General features: G+C 46.5%; 1 protein-coding gene across 3 annotated transcripts in view; it reads right to left on the reverse strand.

The window, feature by feature from the left end:
* Positions 1 to 13344, reverse strand: part of BMAL1 (basic helix-loop-helix ARNT like 1) — a 659821-nt gene that overhangs the window by 536794 nt on the left and 109683 nt on the right. For all 3 annotated transcript variants that reach the window (XM_078680912.1, XM_078680911.1, XM_078680910.1), the window contains exon 2: positions 7900 to 8014. The gene's annotated coding sequence lies outside the window, so the exon portion shown is untranslated. The remainder of the gene's footprint in view (positions 1 to 7899; positions 8015 to 13344) is intronic.

Here is a 13344-nt window from a genome sequence, read left to right on the forward strand (position 1 = left end):
GACAACGCTCCTGAGATTAGCCTTGACTGCTCGCGCCACACAACCTTGAGGGTGAGCAGGGGTTATTCTTGAGGGGTAATTCCCTTGCCCTGACTTAGAGGAGAGGGTCCCTGCTTGTCACAAGTACATACCTGTGCCAACCAGAGACCCCCAATTCTAACAAGGACCACTAGGTGACTCCACGGTAAAGTTGGCTGGCCTACTGTTTGGAGCGTCAGGGACAGAGAAGGCTCTCACCATCTTGAACTCTGCACCTGGACTCTATCTGCTGTAGGACCGAACCCCCTGAAGTGGTGCACCTCTAGTCCTGGACTCTTAGAAGTGGGGTTAAAGGTTCCCTGCCAGCCCACCTTTGGTCTTCAACTGATGAAGCGCAATGAAACTCCTCGCAGCTTCGCATCGCATCCCAGCACCTCATCGAAAAATTGCTGCTAGGCAACGCATCTGCAACAGAGGATCTTGCATCCCTGCAACCAGGATTTAAGGTACATTACTCAGCAGGAGTAACTTAGGCTCTGTATCGGGTCTGTACTCCATCGCAGTCTGCCTGAATTTGTGACTTTGTCCTGGTCTTGCGTGACGAAATAACCACAGTTGACACTTTGTGCTTTTAGGCACTATTTTGACCTAAATATTTAAAATTGCATTTCTCTGGTTCTACTAGTTGTTTTGGTGTCAAATAATTTATTACATTTTACTCCACTTTTCTAAATTGGTGTGGGATTTTTCCTATGTTGTATTTCCACTTTATTACTGTTTGTGTTATGCATAAATACTTTACACATTCTTTCTAAGTTAACCCCCTCACTGATAGGTCTTCCCCCCCTCCCCCCCCAATCCCCTACCCCTGTGCTAAGCCTTTTTTTGGCCATTAGGGGTAGTTTGCGCTTAGGACCCTATAACATTTTGACCACATAAGGTATCCACGCCAAATTTGCATCATTTCCTTCCAACATCATGGGGATTCTAAAGGTACACAGGGTGTGTGGATTCCCCTGGAGGGGACCCAGAAATTAGCCAAAATACAGCTAAATTATTTTTTGTTACAAAAATGGGAAAAAGAGTGCTGCAAATGAAAGCATCTGGATTTTCCCTGCAAATGGTATCAACAAAGGGTTTGTGGGGCTCAAATCCAAATATTCCCAGCTTTCAGGGACTGACAGGCCTTTGACAGAAAACCAACATTTTTTACACATTTTTGGCATTTTACTGGGACATAGCCTATTTTCGCTATGTTTGTGCTTTCAACCTTCTTCCAGTTAATGTACAAATGGGTAAGAAAGCAATAATGGATCCAGGAAAGCTATACATTTTACAAACGTAGACCAAATGCTGCATTCAGCAAGGGGTCATTTGTGTAGATCCTTCAAGGTTTCTTTATTGAAACAAACAGTTGAAAATAGGAAAAATTGAAAATGAGTTGATAAAAACAGCCATTTGTGCCAACGCTTTCACCTGTAACTTCTTCTAATTATGACAGATGTTTAAAAGCAATATACCTTTACATCCGCTGGAACATTCTGCCTGTGGGGATATGTAGGACTTGTAGGTTCACCAAGAACCCGATGAACCCAGAGCCAATAACTGAGCAGCGTCTTGCAATGGTTTTTTATTATGTACCGGGTATATAGCTATTAATTTGGTAAAATATATATAGTGAAAAATCCGGATGAAAGACACATGTATTTCTGAAATTGTAACAAAATATAGAGTTCAGAAACAGTAGCTATTTGCACATTTCCAAAATTGTGAGTACCCGTACTAGCATGAGAATTATACTATATTCTTGTTTACACATTGTCTTTCATTTGGAAGACAGAAATGCATCGAAAGTCACTTGGTAATAACAGTTGCTCTACAATTCTGTGTCTCCGGATAAAAATGGTGCCTCACTTGTTTGGGTAGGCCTAGTGCCCGTGACAGGAAACGGACCAAAACGCAACATGGACACACTTCATTTTTACAGTGAAAACTGACCCTTTTTTTGCAATGTGCATAGCTGTAGATGTTGAACCCTAGCTCTGCCGGCACCTAAGGAAACCTAGCAAACCTGTACATATTTGAAAAATAGACTCCTAGGGGAAACAGGATGGGGTGACTTGCTTGGCTCTCACCAGGTTATGTTACCGCAAATCCTTTGCAAACCTCAAACTTTGTCAAAACAACCACATTTTCCTCACATTTCTGTGGTGGAAAGTTCTAGAATCCGCATGGATCCACAAAATTCTACCCACCGCCCATTCCTCAAAGTCTACAAAGAACAATGGTACCTCAGTTGTGTGGGTAGGCCCGAGTGCCCGAGACAGGAAACGGTCCAAAACGCAACGTGGACACACCACATTTTTACAGTGAAAACTGACCCTTTTTTTGCAAAGTGCCTAGCTGTAGGTTTTGAACCAACCCTAGCTCTGCCGGCACCTAGGGAAACCTAGCAAACCTATACATTTTTTAAAACTAGACACCCAGGGGAATCCAGGATAGGGTGACTTGTCTGGCTCTCACAAGGTTCTGTTACCCAGAATCCCTTGCAAACTTAAAACTTTGTAAAAAAACAAAACACATTTTCCTCACATTTCTGTGGTGCAAAGTTTTGGAATTTGGGTGGATTGACAAAATTCCATCCACCCCACCTTCGGCAAAGTCTTCTGAGAAAAATGCTACCTCACTTGTATGGGTAGGCGTAGTGCGCACAACAGGAAACGGCCCAAAACGCAATGTGGACACACCACATTTTCACAGTGAAAACTGACCCTTTTTTTGCAAAGTGCCTAGCTGTAGAATTCGAACCCTAGCTCTGCCTGCACCTAGCGAAACGTAGGAAACCTATACATTTTTGAAAACTAGACAACCTGGGGAATTCAGGATAGGGTGACTTGTCTGGCTCTCACCAGGTTCAGTTACCCAGAATCTCTTGCAAACCTCAATCTTTGTAAAAGAAAACACATTCCCCTCACATTTCTGTGATAAAAAGTTCTGGAATCTACTTGGATCCACAAATGTACTACCACTCACCGTTCCCCCAGGTCTCCTGATAAAATTGGTACCTGAGTCACGTGGGTGGGTCAAGTACCCTCGACAGGCAAGGGCCCGAAACGTATTGAGGAGACATCAAAATTACCTATCACAAAAGAACCTGGTTTTGCAAAGGGGGTGGGGGGTAACCTGGGTTTTTGGCCCCGGGCTTGGCGGCCGTCTTGGGAAACCAACCAAACCCACACATTTCTGAAAACTAGACACCCGGGGGAGTCTAGCGAGGAATGGCTTGTGTGGGCCCCCAATGTTTTCCTACCCAGAATCCCCTGCAAACCACAAATTTAGCTAAAGAAAATAAGTTTTTCTCAAACTACTATATGGAAAAATGCAGAAATCTGCATGGATCCATAAATTTCCTACCACCCAGAGTTCCCCCAGGTCTCCTGATAAAAATGCTACCTCACTCGTGTGGGTGGGTCAAGTCTGTGCGATAGGCAAGGGCCCAAAACATATTGAGAAGACATCAAAATTACCTATCACAATACAACCTGGTTTTGTAAGGGGGGTCACCTGGGTTTTTGGCCCCGGGTTCAGCAGCCATCCTGGAAAACCTACCAACCCCACACATTTCTGAAAACTAGACAGCCGGGGGAGTCCATTGAGGTATGGCTTGCGTGGACTCCCTAACGTTTTCCTACCCAGAATCCCCTGCAAACCTCACATTTTGCTGAAAAGAAATTCTGTGTGTGACAGTTCTGGAATCTGCATGGATCCACAAATTTCCTACCACACAGCGTTCCCCCAGCTCTCCTGAAAAAAGTGTTACCTCACTTGCGTGGGTGGGTCAAGTACCCATGACAGGCAAGGGCCCAAAACGTATTGAGGAGACATCAAAATTACCTATAACAAAACAACCTGGTTTTGCAAGGGGGTCATCTGGGTTTTTGGGCCCGGGCTCGGTGCCATCTTGGGAAACTACCAAACCAACACATTTTTGAAATCTAGACACCTGGGGAGTCCATCGGGTTATGACTTACGTGGAGACCCCAATGTTTTCCAACTCAAAACTCCCTGCCAACCTCAAATTTAGCTGAAAAAAACCCACATTTTCCACATATTTTTGTGTGGAATTATCATGCTGGCACAAATGTCCTAACCCACAGTGTTCCCCTGAGTCTCCCGGGTAAAATGATACCTCACTTGTGTGGGTGTCCAATACAGAATTGCCTAAAAACGTATTTTTAAAAAAAGTAGCGCTTAGAATTCTCTGTGCTGTACCCTTAATCCCTATGTTTTTGGCTCTTCCCAGTCACAGGCCCTACCAACACAAGTGAGGTATCATTTTACTCAGGGGAATGAAGGGAACGCTGTGGGGTAGGATATTTGTGGCGGCACAGTAATTCCACACAAACATATGTGGAAAATTTATTTTCAGCTAAATTTGAGGTTTGTAGGGGATTCTGGGAACTGTTAGGGTGTCCACGCAAACCATACCTCGCTGGACTCCCCTGGGTGTCTAGTTTTCAGAAATGTGTGGGTTTGGTAGGTTTCCCAAGATGGCTGCCGAGCCCGGGGACAAAAACCCAGGTGATCCCCCTTGCAAAATCAGGTTGTTTTGGGATAGGTCATTTTGATATCTCCTCAATATGTTTTGGGCTGTTTCCTTTCGCGGGAACTAGGCCTACCCACACAAGTGATGTACCATTTTTCTCAGAAGACATTGAGGAATGTGGGGTGTGTGGAATTTTGTGGACCCACGTAGATTCCAGAACTTTCCACCACAGAAATATGAGGAAAATTGTTCTTTTTTTTCTTTACAAAGTTTGAGGTTTGCAAGGGATTTTGGGTAACAGAACCTGGTGAGAGTCAGACAAGTCAACCTAATCCTGGATTACCCTGGGCGTCTAGTTTTCAAAAATGTGTAGGTTTGACAGGCTTCCCTAGGCGCCGGCTGCTTTAGGGCCCAAAATCCACAGGTAGGCACATTGCTAAATACATCTCTGTGCCTAGTGGGCTTTCTGCCATCCTGGGGGGAATCGTGGGGGGGGAGGGAGGGAGGGATTGCCCCGATATGCCCCCAAGGGGGTCAGAAAAACTGTGGTTATTTGTTTGGGGGTGGGGGCATTGGTATGTCCATTCGGGCAGCCCCCACCCAACGCATAAAAAAAGCCAGCGTAATCACGGCTGCCTCGTGGACTCTCTGTTGCCCCCCGGGGGGGGCAGATCAGGGGCTACTGCCCCATCTGTCTCCTGAGGAGGCAGAAAGACTGTGGCATTTTTGGGGCATGGTGGCGGGATTGGCATACCCATTTTAGGCAGCCCACACCCCTGAATTTAAAAAATAAATATTCCCTGATGCCTATTTGGCTTACTGCACCCTCCCCCCCCACCCCCCCCCCCCCCCCAAACCTGCGAGGCAGATAAGTGGCTTATGCACCTATCTGCATCCTGGGAGGGAGAAAGACTGCGACAATTTTTTTTGGGTTGGGGGTATTGCTCATTCTGGGCAGCCCCCACCACTACGTATATAATATACAAAATCCCTGATCCCTTGTGGGTTTTCTGCCCCCCCCTGGGGCCCAGATCAGGGGCTACTTCTCCCATCTGCTTCCTGGGGGGGGGGGCAGAAAGACAGTGGCATTTTTGGGGGGTGGTGGGGCATTGGCTTGCCCATTCTGGGCAGCCCACTCCCCGAACTTTGGAAAAAGAAAAATAATTAGTGCTTAGTAGGCTTTCTTCGCTCCCTGGGGGGGCAGATAAGGGGCTATTGCCCCATATGCCTCGGGGGGGAGGGGCAAAAAATATTTTGACTTCTTTGCCGGGGTAGGGTGGGGGCATTGGCATTGCCCCTTCTGGGAATCTCCCACCCCTATGTATAAAAAAACTAAAAATCCCTGCTGCCTAGTGGGCTTACTGCCCCCCCGGGAGAAAATCAGGGGCTATTGCCCTCATATGCCTCAGGGGCAGAAAGTCTTTTGCCTTCTTTGCGGGGTAGGTTGGGGGCATCGGGATGCCCATTCTGGGCAACCCCCACCCCATGCCAATAAAAATATAATCCCTGGCATCTAAGGTGCTTTCTGCCCCCTGCAGGGGGCAAATTGGGGGCTAATGCCACCATCTGCTCTCCAGGGAGGGGCAAAAAGACTGTCTCTGGCAAAACTCTATGGGGGAGCAAAGGCACTTGCCCAAAGGGCCACTCCCCCCTCCCTGGTGCTAGGGGATGGATCCCTGCATGTGGATCGCCCTCCTGTGGTGATCACCAAGCAGGGGTCCACTAGGGACCTCTTCCATGTGTTTCGGTGATCAGGAGGCTGAGATAGCCCCACAAACACCGAAACAGTGAAACTGAAACTAATTTTATTTTCATTGTAATGACGACAGGGCGACATGCTCACGATCGCCATTGCAATCAACACCCGAAACATGCCTCGGGAGGTTGGGGAAGCTCTTCCCTACCTCCCAAGGCAAACAAAATTGGAAATCCATCCGCTGTCTGCAGCAGAGGGATTTTCCTTGCCTGTACTCATGACGGAATGATTCCGTCATGAGCACAGGAGAACTGGTGCTCATGACGGAACTATTCCGTCATGAGCAACCAAAAGGTTAAGTCTGACTGCTTGTGTATCAAGCTACCAGAATTTTAATCAGGTGTTAATTTAGTGACTTTAGTTGTTCACCCTGACGGGAATTGTGGCTGTTGCTTGAGCAGGGTTTAACTCCCACTCAACCAACAACCCAATTTCTCACTAGGCCCAATTCACAAAGGCATGTAAGAGTTTGTAAAGAAATGCTACAAGAGTACTATTTTACAAACTGGAAGTTGCCTTGGTTAATAGCCCCTGCAGAACTTTGCAATTATTTTCCTTTATAGAAAAGGTTTGACTGGTTTAGCTTTTTGAAAAAGAGTGATCTTTTATGAAGTGACAACTTTATAAAAAGAAAGATATCCTGACATGTAACTATCTCATATGGAAAATGACAAATCAAAGACAAATTTTGGATACCATAATAATGTCTACATTTGGAAAATATAGGGATGACTATTGAATTTAGTGTAAACTGTAGTAAAGATCACTGCTTCAATTAGTGGCTGAAATTCTAACAAAATATGTTAAGAACTGAAAAGAAAAAATAGATTGAAATCCGCCCATTATGCTTATCTTAGCTTCCTGCCAAAGACCTGCTCCCACTCCATCAGAACTACAAATGTCAGTGAATTAGCATCCCATTCACAACACAAAATTAAGCCTAGGGGCATAGATGTACAACTATACCTCGGCAATTAACGGAATTCTAAGGGTTACACTCAAAACTGTGTGATATAAATACATTTACATGAGTAAATCTAGGAGCCATATGACTACACTCTGAGCCTTTAATAATGACCAGTTTTTGGCAGACATTTACAGCATGGTTTATGTTTTTTTCTTCAAGAGTAGAACATATCCTTCGCCTATGCCATTAAATGGGGATGTTCTCCCCTTCTCTTTCTTATGCAGGGACCACATTAACTATGGCTGAAGGCAACATCACTTTTCCAAGGAGAGAAATGGTTTGAAGGCTTTTTTGGGAAGTCCTGCAAACGTTTTTGAATTTAAAGATACAATTTTGTGGAAGCTTACGGCAAGTCCCTCAGCGCCTCTCTCCTCGCCACCTGATCAACGTACTGTCCAATTTGCGTAGTGGTAAGTGGTTTTCTCATTATTAAAAAGAAAAAAAAAAAACTACTTTTCGTACAACTAATTCACACGCAGGTGTACAATATTTTATATGAATCGTGCACTTAGACCCTGCCAACGGATTGTGTGAAACATGATAGCAAACATTTTATTCATCTATACAAGTCTAGGAGTTCTCTTTTTATGTTTAACCGTTTGTTACTTTATGTTAAAAAAATAATGTATACAGGTGTATTTGAATACTCACTAGAGTTTTTACTTGAGAGACGAATTGTAGGTCAGATGAAATGAGATCTGGTTTTCCATTGTGAAAGAAGGTTTATTTCTGAATGCTTGATCAAAGGTTGGTATCCAGGATCAACCTAAAAAAAAGCATACTACTATGAAAACACTGTGTTCAACAAAACTGGTTGAGAGAATATATGGACAGGTATGTAAACATTGAAGGTTTTGTTTCAAATGGATCATACATTTTATATTAAATGTTTGCAGCGATCGGGCAAACCACTTGGTAATTTTGACAGTAGCACTCACACTTCTAGTGCAGCAATATGTTCCTCTAAATTGTGCAGTGTTCAAACCAATAAAATTAACCGATTGTCTTCTAGAAAATATTATACAATGCTTTACATATTTTACACAGCTGTGCTTTTGGAAGAGAATTCATACGTAATACTTCAATTTCGATAATTTCAGCATTCTATCGGTGTTGTATTCAAACACCTGTGCAAACCTACAAAACATGTACATTTTGAATCATAACTTATTGGAATGTCTGCCAATCTCCGTTCTAGGAAAAGCTGACTAATCACAGCCACAACATTTTATGAAAGAGCTGTCGATTTTCTTTTAACTTTTCCAAGTAGCTTGCAGCCTCCTTTTCACAATAGTGAGGACCCCTTGTCTAGATTCAAGAATCACAGTGCTAATATTTCAGCTGGGCAAATAGGCCATGCTCTTTACTGAGAGTAGCCCTCCAACCGCCCCTATAAAGACAATCTTGTGGCCCGACCGTGAGGTAAATGTATCAGAGAACAAGCATTTACAATGCAACGGTCTCGCCTTTGCCAAAGTTAGAGCTATTGGCATTGTAAATGACAACATTTTTATTTATGTGTTGGTTTTGAAAACAGATAAATTAATGGCATTGTCATTTACAATTCCAATAGCTTAATCTCTCGCAAATGGACGATGGCGCCAAGAGGTACACAAACAGCACTGTGCTGCCGGCAGATCAACATGCTGACAAGGTAATTTGCGTGCTGCCTACACTTTACTCGGCTAATGTTGTGATCACAAATATAGCAGAGTAAACACTGCAGGACTGCCACACAGGCCCGGGCCGGATTCTCAAAGAAATGAACAGTGGTAGAGCAAAGGTCAGCAACTAATGCAGTGGCCCGCCACCGGCCCCCCAAACCCGCATTAAAGTTTTTCACCCCCCCCAGCTTTTTCGAGTGGCCATCACACCTTAGCTGACTGGTTGACAAAAGGTACGTCATTCACCATGAGGATGGTTTGATGTATTGCTTGCACGCTGCAGCCAGCCACCATACACCACGGGTCACCACGATGCACAACTCGAGCCACCACCATGCCCCGCCCGGCCCCTGCTCACAAATCCACTGCGCAGAACCGCCGGGGCCTACCAGTACCTTACAGCCAGGAAGTGTACTTTCACTTTTTCCTACAAAACGGGCATGCGAGTCACAGAATGCTTGCTGCTGCTAGCTGAAAAACAAAAGCGACCTCTCGACAGCTTTGCTTCTGACCCTGGAGCCCGAGGAAGTGGACAGTCACCGATGATGTGGCGTTCCCGTCTAGAGTTGTCTTTTTCCAATCTAATGCACTCTGGGAGTTGTAGTCCTGGGTCAGTTTAGTCGATCCAGATGAACTGACAGAGTCGAAAACAAAGATTTGCAATGGAAATCCCAGAACAGAAGGACCGAGTCATGGGTGACGTCGTGGATTCTTAGAGGCTTCTGTAATCAGACCGCTTCTACACGGACTAGAATTGGAAGGAATGATGCTTCACTACAGCGCTCTGGGGAATCCGCCTCAAGGCACTGGCTGAAGCAGCGCACCGCGTCCTGCTTCCCTGTTCTCGGCAGAGCTCTGGTCATCAGAAGCCACCGAGGGTGGGCGCCGGGGTGGGATGCCAATGGCCCTCATTATATGATTAAAGACAGGAATTCTCAAGGCCACGAATCAGTGCTGGGAAAATCGAGAGCCAGGCAGTGGTGGAGCGGAGACATCAGTACTGCGCCTGAGCCTTACCGGAACAAGCAGCCTGGAGGGGGTCAAGTGCCAAATGATTTGAGTGAGGCGCTTGCAAACGCTAGAAGCGCCAGTGAAATACTGTGACTGCCCCTTTCACGGCTCTCGTGACCCCACCCAGTGCCATGCTGAGAATTGATTGCAAAGTGACTGACTGCAAGGACACTAGACTCACCTGAGGCTGCAGACTGGGGGCCTCAAAAGAAGTACATGATGGGGTGTCTCTCGGGTATGCCTCTGTCACAAGTCACGCGCACTTTTGATTGCGCGAGCCCCCCCTCCAATGTGAATGATCACCAGCCCCACCCTGCGCGCTACAGCTCGGCTCCTGATTATTAGCACCGGGTCACGGACGCTGCAGCGCTAGATTCCCTGAATGCATTATTATGCAAATAGTTATCCCCGCACGGAGGACGACCGGAGTAGACAACAAGCCGAGGTGCCGTGATAGCGGGAGGGGGGGGCGGGAACGGGCACACGGACAGCGGGAGGGGGGGCGGGAACGGGCACACGAACAGCGGGAGGGGGCGGGAACGGGCACACGAACAGCGGGAGGGGGGCGGGAACTGGCACACGCTGGTTCAAAACGGCACTGCGGAGCTTCGCAAGTAAGCTACCGCCCGCCCGCCATCTTCGAAGAAATGACCAAAACAAACCTAAAAAAAAAAAAAAAGTAAACCACCGCCCACCGCCGCAATGACGTTCTAAAACGGGCGGGATGAGTAAAAATCGCCGGAACGCCCACGAATCTGCTCCCACAATGACTGACGCATCTCTGTTCCAACGGCTAGCCTCCATTTATGGAGCTAGCCAATGGAACAGAGAGGCGAGACAAAGCCCCAGACTGCTTTTCAAAAGATTTCGCCTGCGCGAACACTGCTGCGCAGCGAACGCCAGGCCAAACCTAAAAACAAGTTGGGTGGCACACTATGATAAGCATGGATTTTGAGTTTAGGTGTTTGTAAGCCACGCCCTTAATTACATTGATTTACAACAATGGGTGGTGATAGACAGAGTCTCTGAATTAAGCAGAGTACTCTCACCCAGTCAAGAGATCAGGGCTAGATCCAACACTGTTTTTTAGCTCATTGCACCATCCTTGTTTCAGAACCTGGCTGTATGCAAATTAGTCTGTCCCTGGCCCAGTGCATCATGGGAACAGGGCAGACCAGACTACAAAAGCCAATTCTTACACTGGGAAGGAAACAAGCTTCCGGGGACCGGTTTCTGCCATTTCAGGCGTCTTCGGCCCGGCTTGCTTGAATCCTGATGGTGCAATGAGCAAGGGACTCACATCTGAGTATACCCTTCCACGCTTAGGGTGGACAAAATAATTTACAACAAGGGGTGGTGATAGACAGAGTCTCTGAATTAAGCAGAGTACTCTCACCCAGTCAAGAGATCAGGGCTAGATCCAACACTGTTTTTTAGCTCATTGCACCATCCCAGTTTCAGAACCTGGCTGTATGCAAATTAGTCTGTCCCTGGCCCAGTGCATCATGGGAACAGGGCAGACCAGACTACAAAAGCCAATTCTTACACTGGGAAGGAAACAAGCTTCCGGGGACCGGTTTCTGCCATTTCAGGCGTCTTCGGCCCGGCTTGCTTGAATCCTGATGGTGCAATGAGCAAGGGACTCACATCTGAGTATACCCTTCCACGCTTAGGGTGGACAAAATAATTTACAACAAGGGGTGGTGATAGACAGAGTCTCTGAATTAAGCAGAGTAATCTCATTGCACCATCAGGATTCAAGCAAGCCGGGCCGAAGACGGCTGTAATGCCAGAAACCGGTCCCCGGAAGCTTGTTTCCTTCCTAGTGTAAGAATTGGCTTTTGTAGTTTGGTTTGCCCTGTTCCCATCATGCACTGGGACAGGAACAGACTAATTTGCATACAGCCAGGTTCTGAAACTGGGATGGTGCAATGAGCTAAAAAACGGTGTTGGATCTAGCCCTGATCTTTTGACTGGGTGAGAGTATTCTGCTTAATTCAGAGACTCTGTCCCTCACCACCCCTTGTCTTAATTACATTGGCCACTCCCACTTGAGAGACCCCCCCCCAGTTTTATCATCCCACTTAAAGCCCTGGGAGTAGCTCAGGTCCTGTGACACAGAGAAGCAAGGGACTCTCTTTACGGTATACCCTTATTAGAAGGGTCAAACATATCCTACCAGGGGCACAAGTTTAATCTGACATTGTGCAGTGTCATAGCCTAGTGGGGAAGGGGCTGGCATATAATGACAGTAGCAATGTCTTACGAAGCGCTCATCTACGTCAATGCAGGGACCCACACATACATGACAACAGACCCAGCTGTGTCGCCATAAGCACCATGGCCATATCATGGGCAGGCTCCAGAGGTACTGTGACAAAGTTCAAGAATTATCCCATCCAGAGGCCCAGTTATTTAGTAACAGAGAACCAGCGATACTATGACGAAGGTCCAGTCATAGCTGACCAAAGACCAGCCATATCATGATAAAAGAGTAATCACCTGACAGAGACTCTGCCATATCCTACCTGGTGCAAAACGAACAATTGATGGACTGGATGTTGAACAATGTGAAACACTCACCCCAGTACACCTGCTCCCCATGGGAAGAGTCTAGCCCGAACTGCCAGGCCAGGTCCTCCATAAACCATAAACAAGCATCATGGGACCGGTTTCAGGGTTTCACCCCTCATCAGCCAGGCTAGCTTGACTCTAGAGGCATGGAGAGCATGGGACCCACGTCTGAGCATACTCGTCCCATTCGGGGTGACATGCTAAAAGAGCAATTTATGGACAGAATGTTGAACAATGTCAAACATTCACCCCTGTACAGAGATATGGGCCTAAATCCAAAACCAGTCCTGGGATGCTTGTTTCTGGTCCAGGGAGGACGTGGCTTGGTAGTTTGGGCTGGACTGTTCCCATGGGCAGTAGGGTCAAGACTGATTTGCACATGTCTGGGTTTAAACTGAAATGGCATGGGGAGAAAATAAAACAATGGATTTAGGCCCAGATCTATGTACTGGGGTGAATGTTTGATATCCATGCCACTGGAGTCAAGCCAGCCTGGCTGATGAGGGGTGAAACCCAGAAACCGGTTCTAGGATGCTTGTTTCTGGTACAGGTAGGACTTGACCTAGCAGTTCGGGTTGGACTGTTCCCATGGGTAGCAGGGTCAAGACTGATTTCCATATGGATGGGTCTAAACTGGAATGGCATGGGGAGCAAAAAAATGATGGATTTAGGCCCAGATTTCTGTACTGGGGTGAATGTTTGACATTATTCAGCATCCCGTCCACCAATTGTTCTTTTTGTATATACTACCAGGGACCAAGTCATGCATTGACAAGGGCTCAGCTGGACCCTGACAGAACACTGAGCCTTAATATGACAGAGGCGCACCAATACTGCAACAGAAGAG

The sequence above is a fragment of the Lissotriton helveticus genome, chromosome 3_1 (assembly GCF_964261635.1).
Source record: "Lissotriton helveticus chromosome 3_1, aLisHel1.1, whole genome shotgun sequence".
Lineage (NCBI taxonomy): Eukaryota > Metazoa > Chordata > Amphibia > Caudata > Salamandridae > Lissotriton > Lissotriton helveticus.